At 36.8% G+C, this 17811-nt stretch overlaps 1 pseudogene; it reads right to left on the minus strand.

Moving 5' to 3' along the window:
• Positions 1 to 17583: 17583 nt before the first annotated feature.
• LOC125495322 (small nucleolar RNA R71) lies at positions 17584 to 17683 on the minus strand (annotated as a pseudogene).
• Positions 17684 to 17811: the final 128 nt, after the last annotated feature.

Raw genomic sequence — 17811 nt, forward strand, 5'->3', positions numbered from 1 at the left:
GGCTCTAGTTATTCCTAATTCTTTATCGCCCTAAATACAAAACTCACAAATTTATATGTACTAGAGCTATAAAAAAAGACATGATCTGATAACTTAACCTGAATTTGTAATAATTTGTAACTGATTTGCACCTCGAATTATGACAAAATAGGTTACATGTAACCTGACCTGTGCCCGGTCTGATAATAACTGATACCTGCTCTTGAGCTGAGACTCTATGACCTGAACGTGAACTGATACCCGCCCAAAAAAAAATCGATAACTGAATATGATCCGACCTGAGAACAATTTGAACCCGATTCGACAACTGATCTGATCAGTACCTGAAACTGATTATAACTCGACGTAACTTGTCATTAACCCGGCCTGTTGCGACCCGTTTCCTAATTTTACTAGACTTGTTGCGACCCGACACATTATTTACCCCGACTTGTTGCTACATGTTACCCGATTTTACCCGACTTGTTGATTGTTGATAACTCGACTTGTCATTGACTTCACCAGATGGTAACATAAATCATAAACTAACACTATTATAAAAGGGCATATAACTAGATGAACTATTCAAGCATTGATTTCCAATGAAATCTTAAATAATGATACAAATTTGAAGCAGCGCCACACAAAATTCATGACTTGTTCCATGCTCGAAGCAACCCGAAAGTGACCTGAAACTAAGTATGGTACAACACGATAACTACCAACCTGAACCCGACTCGAACCCGACCTGAACCGCTATTATCCTGACGTGATAAGTATCCGACCCACGCATGACCTGAACTTGAAAGCACCCACTACAAACCTGCAATAAACCCGATCCGACACCACATGATCACGAAAGATGATCTGTCCCAAAATTGACCACGTCGAACTCGAACAAACATGAAAGAAGAAATGAACCGAGATGTACTTGACCGAATTATGACCGTTCCTGACCTGCACAGGACCTGTTTGATTTAATGACCTGACCGAACATGACCTGAAACCTAAGATGATCCAACTTGGCCCCGACTCGACTAACTGAATTTACAGCTCTACTTGGTACACACTAAATGCTAATTTATATGATTTATGAAAAAAATAGTTATCATATAAATCAATAGATACAAAAGATGAGTAATATTTTCAAGTTTAATTATGTGAAAAAAAAATTATTATTTCACAAAGTGAAAATTTTATCATGATAAACTAATGTGAGAAAGTGTGACTAAATTACCAAAAAACAGTCACTATGGTCTATATTAACTGTATAGTATATTTTAAGATTTTGAAAGGGGTCTATATATATATAAAAAAAAAAGGGTCACTATGTTAAATAAGTGGTTTTAGTCCACAATAAATTTATTGTGGACCAGGTCCACACAAGACTAACTCAAAGGCCCATCCTCTTTGTATTTTCCCATTCCCTACTACTCTCCCATTCCTCCCTTTGCCTCCTTCCTTTTTTCTGCCTTCCTTTAACCATCCAACCACAAAATATCCTCATCCCACCAGAATCAGCACTACCCCCACCACGCGACCAACATCATTGTCACCAAATCCAGATAATCAAAAACCATTACTATCTTCCCTCATAGGTTGCCTGAGAAGAAATACTTGTTGAAAAAAGGTTGTTTTTTATTTTTTTGAAATCTCTCAAGTGTTTGTGATGGCTGGCTGAACCATAGGTTAGGCCCCTATTGTATACTCTCCACCATAGGATGAGGTGTTTATGAAAAGTGTATGCACCTATGATGAGACGTCTATTATAAATGCCCCACCCTAGGTTCAAATGGTTATCATGGACGGCTGACCTTATGGTTGACGTCTACAACAAGCGCCTATCATTTTGGTGTTTGGAGGAGAGAGAAGATGCAACCGCGGCTGGAGAAGAGAATGAGAATCGGTGTGTGGTAGTTTAGGTGTCTATCATGTTTGGTTTTTCGGTTCAATTTGATCTAATCTTCTCCATTTACAATTCCTTCTTTCATTTTGATTTGTGTAGTGGCTACTATGGTGGTAGAGGTACAGTGTTGTGGGTGGGGTGGGAGGAATGAATTAATGAAAGGGTAATGAAAGGCGGAATGGAGGAAAGAGATATTGTATGAGTGTAGTAAGAAATTATAGAGATGTGTTTAGCAAAACTAAATAAAAAAGAGCTCTAGCCATTTATTGATTAGTATACTTTCTCCGTCAAAATAGCTTCAACAATTATAAATTCTCCTGTAAAAAAAACAATCAAAGATTCAGTTATGGCATAATTTTCTCCTGTTGGATCTTGTACACTAGATATGTTCAACATTCAAGACATCAGAGAACAACTGATTTTGAGAGAAAATGTCGTCAAGATACAATTGTTAAAGTCATAGAAAGCATACGCGTGCTAATATATGCGAAGGATTATTTTTATGAGGACTGACACACATTATGGTTGTTCCTAATATAAAGGGAGGTGTATCTTTACTATTAGACCAGAAAACAAAGTAGTTAAAAAAACATAACAAGAAACTTCACTGATCAAGGGATCACGATTTCAAATGCTAGAGAAATAGCTATAAAAGATCAGAATAAGAAAGGAAAAGGCATGGAGGCATCCAGCTACAAGCCGAGATATATAGTCTCTAAGGAGGGTGTGTTAGTATGCAAAGTTTATGAAGTGTGAATTTTGGTTAGAAAGAATGTCATTTTTGGGCCATTTCGTCTCTAAGGAGGGTGTGTTAGTAGATCCTGCAAAGATAAAAGCTGTGAGTGAATGGCCTACACCAAAGAATGTCACAGATATAAGAAGTTTATTGGGTTTATCTAGTTATTAATTATAGGAGGTTAGTAAAAGACTTTTCCAAAATAGCAAAGACCAACTTAATGAAGAAAGATTGTAGGCTTAATTAACTGGAATGAGCACAGTGAGAAAGCCTTTCAAATGCTCAAAGAGAGATTAACTTCATCACCTGTCCTAACCTTGCCTAACGGGAATGAGGGATATGATGTTTTATAGTGATGCATCAAAGAATGGATTGGGTTGTGTTCTTATGCAAAATGGGAAGGTCATAGCCTATGTGTCCCGTCAACTGAAACCATATGAAGTTAACTACCCGGCACACGACCTAGAATTGGCCGCAATTGTTTTTGCCTTAAAAATCTAGAGATATTACCTTTACGGGGTGACCTGTCAAATCTTCACCGATCACAAAAGCCTCAAAATACATCTTCACCCCAAAAGACCTTAATATGATGCAGCGCAGGTGGTTAGAGCTTATTAAGGACTATGACTTAGACATACAGTACCATGAAGGTAAAGCAAATGTTGTTGCTGATGCATTAGTCGCAAATCTAGCCATAACCTGAATATCTTGGTAGTTGCCGACAAACTTTGTGAGGAATTTTCTAAACTCCAAATAGAGTTGGTTCATGAAGGGGAAGTAGAAAAGTTGTTGAGTGCCTTAACCATCCAGCCCAAGCTCCTAGATAAAATAAGAGAGAGTTAGTCTGGGGATGTGAAACTTGAGCGAGTCAAAGCAAAGCTTAAGGAAGGCAAAGTAGAAGGGTTTTAAATCCATGAAGATGAGACTATACGCTATAAGGGTAGGTGGTGTGTACCACAAAAGTGTGTGTAACACCCCGATAATTCTCTCTTTCTAGAAAATACTTTTAAAATAACCTTAGAGAATTACCCAGGCATTATCGCCCGTGTGATAACGTTTCGGCTTACTCAGAATTTTGCAGCAGAAAACAACTTATTAAAAACAACTTTATTAAAACTTATGAAACCAATAACAATTCAGAAACTAACACCAACTTAAACATATTGTCTGAAAACATAGACTCCTAGAAAACAACTTAAATGTTCTAGTAATACAAGAGCCTCTCCATTCCAGATTCCCAATGATATGCATCTTCGAACCTGTAATGTCAATGCGTCTCACTCTGCTCCCCGAAGGATCACCACAGGATCAATAGGCAAAGCCATGATCACAAACACAAACAAGCACGTAATCAGCAAAGCTGAGTACTACATATCAGACATACATAACCCTAAACATGATACTACAAAAATATAACTTGCAGGAATAATAATAATAAACATATAATAATCTGCAGACGCCTCCTACTGAACTAGACTCTAAACTTTTATTTCTTCTTTAAATGGAATAGTTATGGGACGAGTTTTCTATACTGAAAATAGGAATTACGGTCATGACTCCGTAATTCAGAATGACCTGCGATATCGGAACCTTTAACTAATGAGGAAAGGTGATCAATCCAATCCTAGGAAAGCCATGGGCTACCACCATGTACTCCAACCCTTAGTGTCCAACTCTAGACGTGCACCAGTCTAAAGTCTATAACCTATTCTCGTTTCACTTTACGTTGCATACATTTTAATACTTGTGTTGACACCAACCAAGAAATAACACAAACTAATAATCACATAATCATCACAAAATCCTTTTTATCTTAGAATTAACAAGTGTTCACAACTTATCAATCAAGACTCCTTTAACTTCTTTTTTATACTTTACTAACTTGCCTTTGAACCTAGCCAACAGTAAACTGTACCTTTATATAGGTATAACTTACTTACCAAATAAGATCCACGGTTCTTATAAGATAAATAAATAATACTCAGAATCATGTAACACTGATTCAATCTTACTTACATTAATTCACTCACGAATTAATAATAAACTGACTTATCTGCTTGCATCAAACTTCCATACAAACATCATACTCATAAATACTTCTAGTTTACATGTAGCACAAGGCAAATAACATGTAAAACAATTCCAGTAAATCATATATATGAACAACAGATCCTATACATGATACTAATAAATAAAACATCCTAAAGCATGTTCTCAAATCATATAGCACGTAGACATGTACGTACCTTGTATAAACGAATCGTAGGCCACTTTTACGCTCTAAAAGTCTCCTACTAGAATTCTCCGCCTAGAAAATAAAATAATGAAATAAATACTTGAAAAAAAATTACAGCAACTTTAAAAACGACCCAAACCCTTTAAACGTTTTAAAATCGTTTTTAGTATCAAACTTCGTTATTTTTAATCCCTAGTATAGTACAACTATTCTAGTGATTAAAAATCATTTAAAACCTTAAAATACATATTTCTGAAATTACAGCACTTATAAAATTTTATAATCTTCTGAAAATATATTTAATACATATAAAATTATATCTAACAAATCTCATATTTATATTTTAAATATAGTTTCTAGTGATTAAAAACCCTAAAAACTATATCTTTCATAATAAAACTAAAATAACTAAATAATAAATCGAAATTTATTACTTTTACATATATAAGCCGAAATATATTTTCATATAAAACATAATTTAAATCATAAACATGCTAATAATAATAAAATATATAAAAACTAATACTTTAATGGAATCTTAGAAAAGAAAAAGAAAAACAACCACAACAAGAGGAGGAAAGGCGCCGGCGCTGTGACAGCAAAAGGGACGGCGGCAGCACTACTTTGGTCTTAAAAGATTTGTGACGTTTCTTGTTCAACAAGAAACGTTACTTAGCGAAGAAGAAACAACTTTTGAGAGAAAAATGAAAACACGCTCAAGAGAGAGAGAAAGAGCGCGGTAGAAGAGAAATATGAAAGTCACGTGAAGAGGAGAAGAATAAAGTGTGTAGGGTAAAATTTGGGTTTTTAGGATATTTAAATAAGGTTCCTTTGGGCTTAGGAAAAGAGATTTAATAATTAAAACTTTGATGACTAATAAAGATGGGCTTATTAGGACTTTAGTCATCAAATATCCTTTCCCTTTTTATACTTTTGGGCTTTCGATTCCATTAAGCTTTCTTTTCAAATAGCTTTTAATAATTAAATCTTTAAAACATGCTTAATTAAAAACATAACATTTTATTAAGCTAGAAAATATTTTTAGTTGACTTTTAAAATAGTCAACCCTTTTTAAAAGTCAAATCATTTTCCAAACTCATTTGGATTTAAATATAACTACATAAATACTTAATATATTTATGAAAATCCTTTAAAATGTGGGGGATTACAGTCTACCCCCTTAAAAGAAGTTTCGTCCCGAAACTTAACACAAAACCCTCGTACTTTCGAAAATTTGAACTCAATCTTCGAAAACTTTTGAGAAAGGTAGTGCTCTCGTGCACTTTCCCATTTTTAAAACACTTTGTTACTTATGAACACTTTTCTTATGCGGAGACTCTACTTCTTTTGCACTAACATGTGCAAATTGCCCAACATAGGCATACATATCATGAAAATCTCATAAAAATAGACAAAAAGCGCGAAATTTATCGCATTCTACCCCCTTAAAGAAAACGAGTTACGCCCTCGTAACTCACCTCAAGGAATAGGTCTGGATACTTTTTCTTCATATCCTCTTCGGCTTCCCACGTTGCCTCTTCTGACTCGTGGTTAGACCAAAGAACTTTGACAATATGAACATCCTTGTTACGCGTACTACGCACTTTCCTGTCGAGAATCTTGACAGGTCTTTCCTCATAAGTGAGGCTACTATCTATCTGACTCTTCAGGCTCTAACACATGGCGCTCATCAGGGATATAGCGCTTAATTGGGATATTGAAAACATCATGCATCTTTTCAAACTCCATTGGCAATGCCAATCTATAAGCTACTTTCCCAATGCGCTCCAAAATCTCATATGGGCCTACATATTTAGCACTCAGCTTGCCCTTTTTCCCAAATCTCATAACGCCTTTAGTGGGTGATACTTTCAGGAATACTTTATCACCTACAGCAACTCATCTTCCGCGTTTTAATCTGCATAACTCTTCTGCCTATCTTGCGCAGCTTGAATTCGAGCCTGAATAATCACATTCTTGACGGTCTCCTCAATGAATTCAGTCCCCAAAACTTATTCTCACTAAAGTCATTCCAGCAAATGGGACTTCTACACTTCCGTCCATATAAGCCTCAAAAGGTGCCATCTTTATACTCGCATGGTAACTATTATTGTAAGAAACTCAATCAAATCTAATTGGTCCTCCCAACTTCCTTGAAAATCATTGCACAAGCTCTCAACATATCCTCCATAGCTTGATTAGTCCTCTCAGTCTGACCATCGGTCGCAGGGTGAAAGGCGGTACTCATTTTCAATGTTGTCCCAAGGTTTAATTGGACCTTTTTCCAAACTTAGATAGAAATCTAGAGTCACGATCAGATAATGTCCTTTGGAACTCCATGCAATCTCACTACATGCTTGATATAGGTTTAGCGAGTTGCTTTTTTCCATGTCTCCTTAATAGGTATGAAAACAGCGGACTTGGTCAGTCTATCCACAATAACCCAAATGGTATCATTTCCACTCTCGCTTGGGTAAGGCAGTCACAAAGTCCATAGAAATAGAATCCCACTTCCATCCAGGAACCTCTAATGATTGAACTTTCCCCATGGGTCTCTTATGGTCTATCTTCACTTTCTGACAGGTTAGACACTTAGACACATACTCCGCTACTCTCGCTTCATGTTGGCCACCAATAGATCACCTTAAGGTCCTTTTCAACTTGTCACCCCCAGGGTGCACAGAATATGGAGTATTGTGCCCCTCGTCCATAAGACGTCTCTTAAGGTCATTGCACTTCTGTGGTACACACCACCTCCCTTTAAACCTTAGACTCCCATCATCATGAATCTTGAAGTCTACTTCCTTACCTTGCTTCATTTTCTCTTATCTTGTCTAGATGCTCATCCCCACTTGACCCTCAATAATCTCTCGAAAACTGACACTCCCAAAGAAAGATTACTAAGTCTAGCCTCACTTTCCCCAGGATTTAAAATTTCTAGGTCAACCTTTGCATATCTCACACAACTCCTCAGGGACTATCAAAGCACTCAAGCTATGACTCGATTTCGACTCAAGGCGTCAGCAACCACATTTGCTTTCCCCTCATGATACTGGATTCTAGATCATAATCCTTAATCAACTCTAGCCATCTTCTTCCTCATATTCAAGTCTTTTTGGGTAAATATGTACTTCAAACTCTTATGGTCTGTAAATATCTTGCAAGTTGCTCCATAAAGATAATGTCTCCAAATCTTCAATGCAAACACTATGGCAGCTAACTCTAGATCATGGGTAGGGTAATTAGCCTCATAAGGTTTCAATTGACGCGATGCATAAGCTATTACCTTACCATTCTGTTGCAACACACAACCCAAACCTTTTTCGAAGCATCACTATAGACCTCAAATCCCTCATTCCCATCAGGTAGGGTTAAACAGGTGCAGTGGTTAAACGATCCTTCAAGATCTAAAAGCTTCCTCACACTTCTCATTCCACTCAAACTTGGACTCCTTTTTCATCAAATTAGTCATAGGTCTTGCTATCTTCGAGAAATCTCTCACAAATCTCCTATAATAGCCAGCTAAACCCAAGAAACTCCTAATGTCGACACACTCTTTGGAGTTGGCCACTCACTCACAGCTTGATATCTTAGCAGGATCTACTGAGACTCCTTCCTTAGACACAAAATGACCCAAAATGCTACTTTCTCCAAACGAAACTCACACTTAGAGAATTGGCATATATGGTTCCTTCTCAAAGTCTCCAAAATATGCTCGGTTTCATTCCTCGAATATATCAAAATGTCATCAATGAAAACCACTACGAACTTATCCAAAAACTCATGAAAGATCCTATTCATCAAGTCCATAAATATAGCAGGAGCATTGGTTAACCCAAATGGCATTACAGTGAACTCTAGTGACCATAACGCGTTCTAAAGGCAGTCTTGGGTACATCCTTATCGCTACCCTCAATTGATGATATCCTGAACGTAAGTCAATCTTCGAGAACACACTCGCTCCATTCAGTTGATCGAATAGGTCATCTATTCTAGGCAAAGGGTACTTGTTCTTGATGGTAACATTGTTCAACTCCCTATAGTCGATACATAACCTCATACTCCCATCCTTTTTCTTCACGAACAAACAGGAGCTCCCCAAGGCGATGCACTAGGTCTGATATAACCCTTATCCAAAAGTTCTTGCAATTGCGTCTTTAACTCACTCATCTCAGGAGGTGCCATTCTATAAGGTGCCTTAGATATAGGTGCAGTTCCAGGAACTAAGTCTATGGTAAACTCAACAGCTCTTGCAGGCGGCATACCTGAAATTTCACTCGGAAATACGTCCATAAACTCATTCACTATGGAACATCCTCAAGTTTTAACTCAGCTTCCTTACTCACATCTTGCACGCATAAGAAAAAGCTCACACCCCTTTCTCATCAACTTCTGCACTTGCATAGCAGAGATCACTCCAAATTCTTGGTTTCCCAAATCGTCTATATGAGGTCAATTTTCCCGAAGGGTTTCTCAACACTACTTTTGAACTTCACAATCATCCTGGCCTTGTAATGACTCAACCAGTTCATCCCAAGTCACATCTAAGTCTCCTAAGTTAAACTCGATTAAATCGGATGGAAAGACACTCCCTCCTATCTTCAAAGGCAGTTCTTGAACAACTTAGTACACTTAACGACTTCCCCAGTAGGAATACTAACAGACAAGTCAATTAACTCATACTCTACTAATCCCAGACTCTTTAGAACAGAAGGCGAAATAAAAGAATAGGTCGCCCCCGAATCAAATAACATTTTAACGAAAACTGAATTAATAGAGAAATTACCAGTTACCACATCCGCAGATCTCTCTGCTTCGCTATGACTCATCACGAACACTTTTCCCGCAGGCTTGTTCTGGTAGGATTTCATTAGCAGTAGGCCTACTATAGTTTCCTTGGTTATTCTGACCTCCAGGCTTAGGACCCTGGTTCCCTATCTGATTGGACCCCGATCTAGCCTGATTACCATTTCCCTGAGTCTTCAAACCTTTTCCGTGCTTAGAGAAGCACTCATACTCTCTGTGACCCTTTTTCTGGCAATAATGACAGGTCACTAGATCTCCCTTACAGTCTCTCCCAGGATGGTTTTTGTCACACAACTTGCAATTGTGAACCCTCTCAGGTCTACCCTGACTACGGTTATCCTGGTTGTTCCTTCCTTGGAAATTCCCATTTCCATTCCGGTTTTTCTTAAAGTTACCTTGGTTTCCCCAGTACTAACCTCTTTTCTCTTTTCACCAACTATCCCATTCTTCTTACCCTCTTGATTGCAATCCATAAATATGTGAAGCTCTCCCATAACCACATCTAACGATGTAAAGGTCCACCCCTAATCCCAGCTGGATTTCATCAGTCAACCCTTGTTCGAACCTTTGAGCCTTAAGCTCCTCAGTAGCTACCACCTCAGGTGCAAACCTAGACAGGGTTATGAACTTACTATAGTATTCAGAGTAGTCATACTACCCATCTAAGGTTGATGAACTCTTGAGCTTTCTTTTTCTCATGAAGGCAGGGTAAAACTTTCCTCTCAGCACAATCACAAAGGCTTCCCAATTGAATCCCTCAGCAGCACTCAATCTAGCCCCGTTTTCTCTCCACCACAAATCAGCCCATCCTTTAGGTATGAAACAACCTGGCCTACTCTCATGTTAGCAGGGCAATTCACTACCTCAAATAATTTCTCAAATTCCCTAATCCATTCTCTAGGAAGGTAGGGTCAGCTTCCCTTAAATAAGGTGGTTTCACTTTGGCCAGATCTCTCCAGCAGTCTCTGGACGTTCGACCTTGTCCTGATTCAGTTTCTCCGCCAAGAGGCGAATAGCATCAGCTAGTTCAGTGTTGTTAGCCATTCTACTTCGGGACCTGAAAGTAATATAACTCTACTCAGGTTCCAGAAAACTTACATAGTCATCTAAGCAAGGCAACACTTGATTTGATCATTAAAGATCGCATCAACAAACAATTCCACTAATTCCAATATGAATGTTCTCTAATACACATAATTGTTCACGTAAACAATTCTATCAACATGAAATGAATTGAGAAGAAAATACATCACATAATGAAAATAAAATAAAATAAAAATATTTCCCATTACGTGCCCAAAATAAATTCTTACTCCTCCAATAAAATAAGCTATATTTTTATTCTTCCATAGAAGGGAAAATAATGTGAAATAAAGACAACACACATATCTATATTTTTCCTAAAATGATAATTCTATAAAACACCTTTGTCTGTTGGCACATATCCAACATTATTCTTATAACTAAAACCTTATGTATATCTATATGTATATATAAAATAAAAAGTATATAAGTATTATACCTATGGCACTACATTGCCATCCTTATCCTTGTCTTCCTTATATGCTCAGGTATGAAGTTTCATCACTAGCTTCATCCTCTTCATCATCCTCATAGTAATCGATGAACTTCCTCTGAATCTTAGACCTTCTAATAGGTATGGTGTCTTCGTCCTCTTCAGGTTCAGATTCAATCCTCATACATGCATCATAAATATCCTCCCTAGTAGTACCTCTAGCACGGTCCATCTCTATGATGACTTCATCATCCCTAGCAAATTCTTTCCTCAAAATACAACGCATTATCCAATGTAGTTCTTCATACTCCCTATGGTCAATGGGTGGATGACGGTCGTCGCTTCATCGTCAGTCAGAACGATGGGGTTAAAATAGTTTCCTAGATTAGCAGCCATATTCGTAGAGCTACAACACAATAAACCAGAAGGTTTAGCACTCTTCCTGACGTGTTCCCACAAATAACAAAAGGTAAACAACAACAAAGCATGTAAATATACACTTTGCAGGCAAAAATTATAAACAGTTAGCAGGGAAGAAAAATATTTATGCATCAATAGTAGGGAAGTATAATAATAATGCACTTATTACAAAAGAAAAAATGATAATGTGCACATTTGCAGGGAAGAAAAATAATAATGATGCTGAACTAACTTCCTGATGCAGACATATAATATTTCTATCTTATATGCCCATCTTATACTACCCATTCTCACAATGCAATACTATAAACCTTAAAGGCATGAAAAATAATGCAGACACTTTTATAAAAAAAAATATTACTCCGGTGCCTGAAAATAACTTTCGAAATAAAAAAAATTTCGGACCACCTGGTCACTCGAAAAAAAAATCTTCACTCGAAATTTTTTTTTTTTTTTTCCGCCGAACTCAAAATTCGAACCCCTAATCCTTCTGAAAAAAAAATTTCGGTTTTTATAAAAAACTTTCTGAAAATCAAAACGTAGGAGCAATACTAAGGTTTCCTCCAAATAACCAATAAGCTAGGTAACTTAATAAGCTAAAGTCACTAAATAAGCTAGTTAGTTAGGCGCCTATAAGTCTTAAACTAACCTAAAGCTCCCAGATACCACTTTGTAACACCTCGATAATTCTCTCTTTCTAGAAAATACTTTTATAATAACCTTAGAGAATTACCCAGGCATTATCGCCCGTGTGATAACGTTTCGGCTTACTCAGAATTTTGCAGCAGAAAATAACTTATTAAAAAAACCTTTATTAAAACTTATGAAACCAATAACAATGTCAGAAACTACACACCAACTTAAACTATTGTCTGAAAACATAGACTCCTAGAAAAACAACTTAAATGGTTCTAGTAATACAAGAGCCTCTCCATTCCAGATTCCCCAATGATATGCATCTTTGAACCTGTAATGTCAATGCCGTCTCAACTCTGCTCCCCCGAAGGATCACTACAGGATCAATAGGCAAAACCATGATCACAAACACAGACAAGCACGTAATCAGCAAAGCTGAGTACTACATATCAGACATACATAACCCTAAACATGATACTACAAAAATATAACTTGCAGGAATAACTAATAATAAAACATATAATAATCACGACTCCTACTGAACTAGACTCTAAACTTTTATTTCTTCTTTAAATGGAATAGTTATAGGACGAGTTGTCTATACTGAAAATAGGAAATACGGTCATGACTCCGTAATCCAAAATGATCTGCGATATCGAGGAACCTTTAACTAATGAGGAAAGGTGATCAATCCAATCCTAGCAAAGCCATGGGCTACCACCATGTACTCCAACCCTTAGTGTCCAACTCTAGACGTGCACCAGTCTAAAGTCTATAACCTATTCTCGTTTCACTTTACGTTGCATACATTTTAATACTTGTGTTGACACCAACCAAGCAAATAACACATAACTAATAATCGCATAATCATCACAGAAATCCTTTTTATCTTAGAATTAACAAGTGTTCACAACTTATCAATCAAGACTCCTTTAACTTCTTTTTATACTTTACTAACTTGCTTGTTGAATCTAGCCAACAGTAAACTGTACCTTTATATAGGTATAACTCGTACTTACCAAATAAGATCCACGGTTCTTATAAGATAAATAAATAATACTCACGAATCCATGTAACACATGATTCAATCTTACTTACATTAATTGACTCACGAATTAATACATAAACTGGACTTATCTGCTTGCATCAAACTTCTATACAAACATTCATACTCATAAATACTTGTAGTTTACATGTAGCACAAAGGCAAATAACATGTAAAACAATTCCAGTAAATCATATATATGAACAACAGAGTCCTATACATGATAATAATAAATAAACATCCTTAAAGCATGTTTCTAAATCATATAGCACGTAGATAATGTACGTACCTTGTATAAACGAATCTGTAGGCCACTTTTACGCTCTAAAAGTCTCCTACTACGAAATCTCCGCCTAGAAAATAAAATAATGAAATAAATACCTTGAACTAAAAATTTACAGCAACTTTAAAAACGACCCAAACCCTTAAACGTGTTTTAAAATCGTTTTTTACGTATCAAACTTTCGTTATTTTTAATCCCTAGTATAGTACAACTATTCTAGTGATTAAAAATCATTTGAAACCCTTAAAATACATATTTTCTGAAATTACAGCACATATAAAATTTTATAAATCTTCTAAAAATATATTTAATACATATAAAATTATATGCTAACCAAATCTCATTATTTATATTTTATAAATATAGTTTCTAGTGATTAAAAACCCTAAAAACTATATCTTTCATAATAAAAACTGAAGATAACTTAATATAATAAATCTGAAATTTATTATTTTTACATATATGACACCGAAATATATTTGCATATAAAACCATAATTTAAATCATAAACATGCTAATAAGTAATAAAATAATATAAAAACTAATACTTTAATGGAATCTTAGAGAAGAAGAAAAGAAAAACAACCACAACAAGGAGGAAGGAAGGGTGCCGGGCAGCAGTGACAGCAAAAAGGGGACGACGGCAGCACTAATTTGGTCCTTGAAAAGATTTGTGACGTTTCTTGTTCAACAAGAAACGTTACTTAGCGAAGAAGAAACAAGCTTTTGAGAGAAAATATGAAAAACACGCTCAAAGAGGAGAGAGAACAAGAGGGCACCGGTTAGAGAGAGAAAATATGAAAGTCACGTGGAAAGAGGAGAGAGAAATAAAGTGTGTAGGGTAAAATTTGGGTTTTTTAGGATATTTAAATAGAGGCTTTTCCTTTTGGGCTTAGGAAAAGAGATTTTAATAATTAAAACTTTGATGACTAATAAGATGGGCTCATTAGGACTTTAGTCATCAAATAATCCTTTCCCTTTTTATCACTTTTGGGCTTTCGATTCCATTAAGCTTTCTTTTCAAATATGCTTTTAATAATTAAAACTCTTATTAAAACATGCTTAATTAAAACATTACAATTTTTTATTAAGCTATGAAAAATATTTTTAGTTAACTTTTAAAATAGTCAACCCTTTTCAAAAGTCAAATCATTTTCCAAACTCATTTGGATTTAAATATAACTACATAAATACTTTAATATATCTATGAAAATCCTTTAAAATTGTGGGGGATTACAGTGTGACGGTTGAAACAGATTATGATGAGTAAGGGTCATAACACGAACTATTTCGTCCACCCAAGGGTGGATAAGTTATATAAGGACCTCAAAAAGATGTTTTGGTGGCATGAGATGAAAAGGGCAGTAGTTGAGTTTGTTTCCAAATGTCTAATGTGTCAGAAGGTCAAAAGTGAACACAAGAGACCTCAAGGAAAAATTCAACCTCTAGATATTCCAACATGGAAGTGGGATTCGATATCCATGGACTTCGTTGTAGCCTTAACTAGGAGTCGGGGAAGCAATAACACAATATGGGTAATAATGGAGAGACTAACCAAGACCGCGAGGTTCATGCCCATGAAAGACACGTGGAGTATGGAAGCCCTAGCCAAAGCATATGTTAAAAACGTCATTCGACTACATGGAGTACTGATGAGTGAGAATTTAGTCTCACTCATATGCATATTTTGGCAAGATTTACATGATAATTTTGAATTCAAATGCGCTTTTTCCTTTAATTTCCACATTTTCATCCTCTAACGATGCATGCTAGGTAGATGGAATTTCATGGTTCTTTCCCCCTCCCCTTTGATCACTAACTATTGTTTAGTGTGGTTGTAGTCGAGGAAAAGTGCAAAAGGGAAAAGGAGTGGGCGCTCCTCCTGGCTCCTTTACATGACAGAACGAAGCAGAAACTTGGAGCAAGGAGGGAGCTACCTAGGAGCTGTAGCTCCTAGCATGAGGAACAACGGAGCGGGCGCTCTCAAGGAAACAGGAGCGGGCGCTCCTTTACATATTGAAGATGGCAGAAACATGGAGCTACCAAGGAGCTCCCATTGAGCAAGCGATCCTTGGGTGCATTAGACACGAAGCGGGCGCTCCTCTATAACAAGGAGCGGGCGCTCCTCACCTACTGGGCAGCCACCTTGTTGGCAGTAGGGATGGAGCGACCCAGGAGCTACCCTTGAGCACTCGCTCCATCGCCTCACTTTGTTAGTAGCGGGCGCTCCTTGTTATTTTCGCGACATTTTTTACTTAACGCTGATTTTAGCCCCGTTTTTGTAAGGATATAAATACTCTTCACTTAATGACAAATTAACTTTATTCCAGTAAATCATTTTTTCAGAGAGTTCTTAGCTTAATCTAGTGAGAGAAAGTGAAGTTCTAGTGAGAGAAAGTAGGTTTCCATGGTTTTGTAGCTTGGATTATGACAAAATTATGGTTTTTATGCAAGATCTTCATTTTGGCTTCATGGTTTTAAGTGATATATTCTCTTCTCTCTACTTTGTATACTTTTATCTTTTTATTTATTTAAGTTTTATCTAAGATTAGTTTAATCCATGTTTAGATTTTAGTTTTAAATTTAATCTTGTTTTAGATGGTGTGTTGATTGTTTAGTTGTTCATGTTTGATTTATTTTCTCCTTCTATTAGTATTATTATGATGACTATGATGATTAGTGAGTAGTTAATTAGTTGGGGGTTGGGGTGAAAACCCAACCAAGATTGATTTTGGTATTCGAATAAGAAGTTAGGGGTTCGATTGGATTTCTTAATTCATCAATAGCATAACTATTATCTACTTGTATTCTAGGATTAGAATGTTTGTTGATTGATGCCTTACTCAAGTTGAGAGAGGAGATTAGGGTTGATGTTTATGTTATTTTCTTACTTATTTGCTCATGAGAGTGAGAATTGAGTGAGGGTTTGTTGCTTGATCCTTCCCCCTATACTTCGCGCTTCTTATTTCCTAAATCATGATTGGATGGTGTTTATCCCCTTCTCCCAATGTTTTTATCAATTAATTTCTTGCCTAATCATTTAGCATTTTCTTAAGACCTTAGTTAATTACTTAATTTAGTTCTTAGTTTAACAAACCAAACACTTTTGCTAAATCTTCGACTTAGCTTGCAACAATTAGCAACGTTAGTGTTCTTCTTGCTATTCCCTGCGTATTTCGACCCTTACTTATCACTTTACCTAGTTTAGTGATTTATTTAGGTTTGTTTGATTTTAGGAGACTAGGGACGACCTAGTTTATCCTTTGTCAAAATGGCGCCTTTGCCGGGGAATAGCGTCTAGCATTAAAACGTTGTAAAGTTGTGTGAGTCTAAGTCTTTTACTATTTTCATTTCATCTTGTTGCTTGTTGTCTTGTTATGGCTAACTCTTTGCTTAGCTTTGTATGCTAAGTGGACGTGCCTTTCCTTTGATTCCATACAATCTAGAGTTGGAAAGGACAGTCAAGGCCATACTGCGAGGGCTTAGAGCCGCACAACGAACCCAACAAGCATCATCTTCCACTTCAGTCAATATTGAGGACTTTGCACGCGAAGAAGAAGTTACCACTCCAAGAACTTCTCAAGGAAGTTCTCCTCACTCTTCTAGATCATCAAGTTCTACTAATTGTGATCGCTTAATGGCGGATCCTCCTAGAGACTTGAGAAGCTATGGTGTTCCGGGTCCTTTTGAGTCAAGAAGCGCCATAACTCAACCCACTACCAGCCAATGACTTTGAGCTTCGCCCCGCTTTAATTGGCTTGATAGAAAGGAATCAATTTAGTGGAGCAAAGGACGAGGATCCACAAGCTCATTTGCAAACATTCACGGACTATTGTTCTACGGTCAAACACAATGGTGTCTCTCAAGACTACATCCGCCTAAGCCTCATCAAATTCTCCTTAGCCGGTAAAGCAAAGCAATGGTTGAAGAAACTTGAGAATGGCTCCTTGGTTACATGGGCTCAAGTCACTCAAGCTGTCATCGGTAAATACTTTCCTCCAGATAAGACCGCTGATATGCGCTCTCAAATTATGACATTCAAGCAAGAGAGTGATGAAACATTACAAGAAGCTTGGGAGAGGTTCAAAGAGTTATTGAGGATATGCCCTCACAATGGTTTGAATGAAGGTCTTACACTTTATTGTTTTTACCATGGTCTCACAAAAGCCTCTAAGACAAGTCTTGATGCGGGTGCCGGTGGTCCAATCATGAAGAAGCGTCTAGCGGGTATATCCGATATTATTGATG

This window comes from Beta vulgaris, chromosome 2 (assembly GCF_026745355.1).
Source record: "Beta vulgaris subsp. vulgaris cultivar EL10 chromosome 2, EL10.2, whole genome shotgun sequence".
In the NCBI taxonomy this organism is placed as follows: domain Eukaryota; kingdom Viridiplantae; phylum Streptophyta; class Magnoliopsida; order Caryophyllales; family Amaranthaceae; genus Beta; species Beta vulgaris.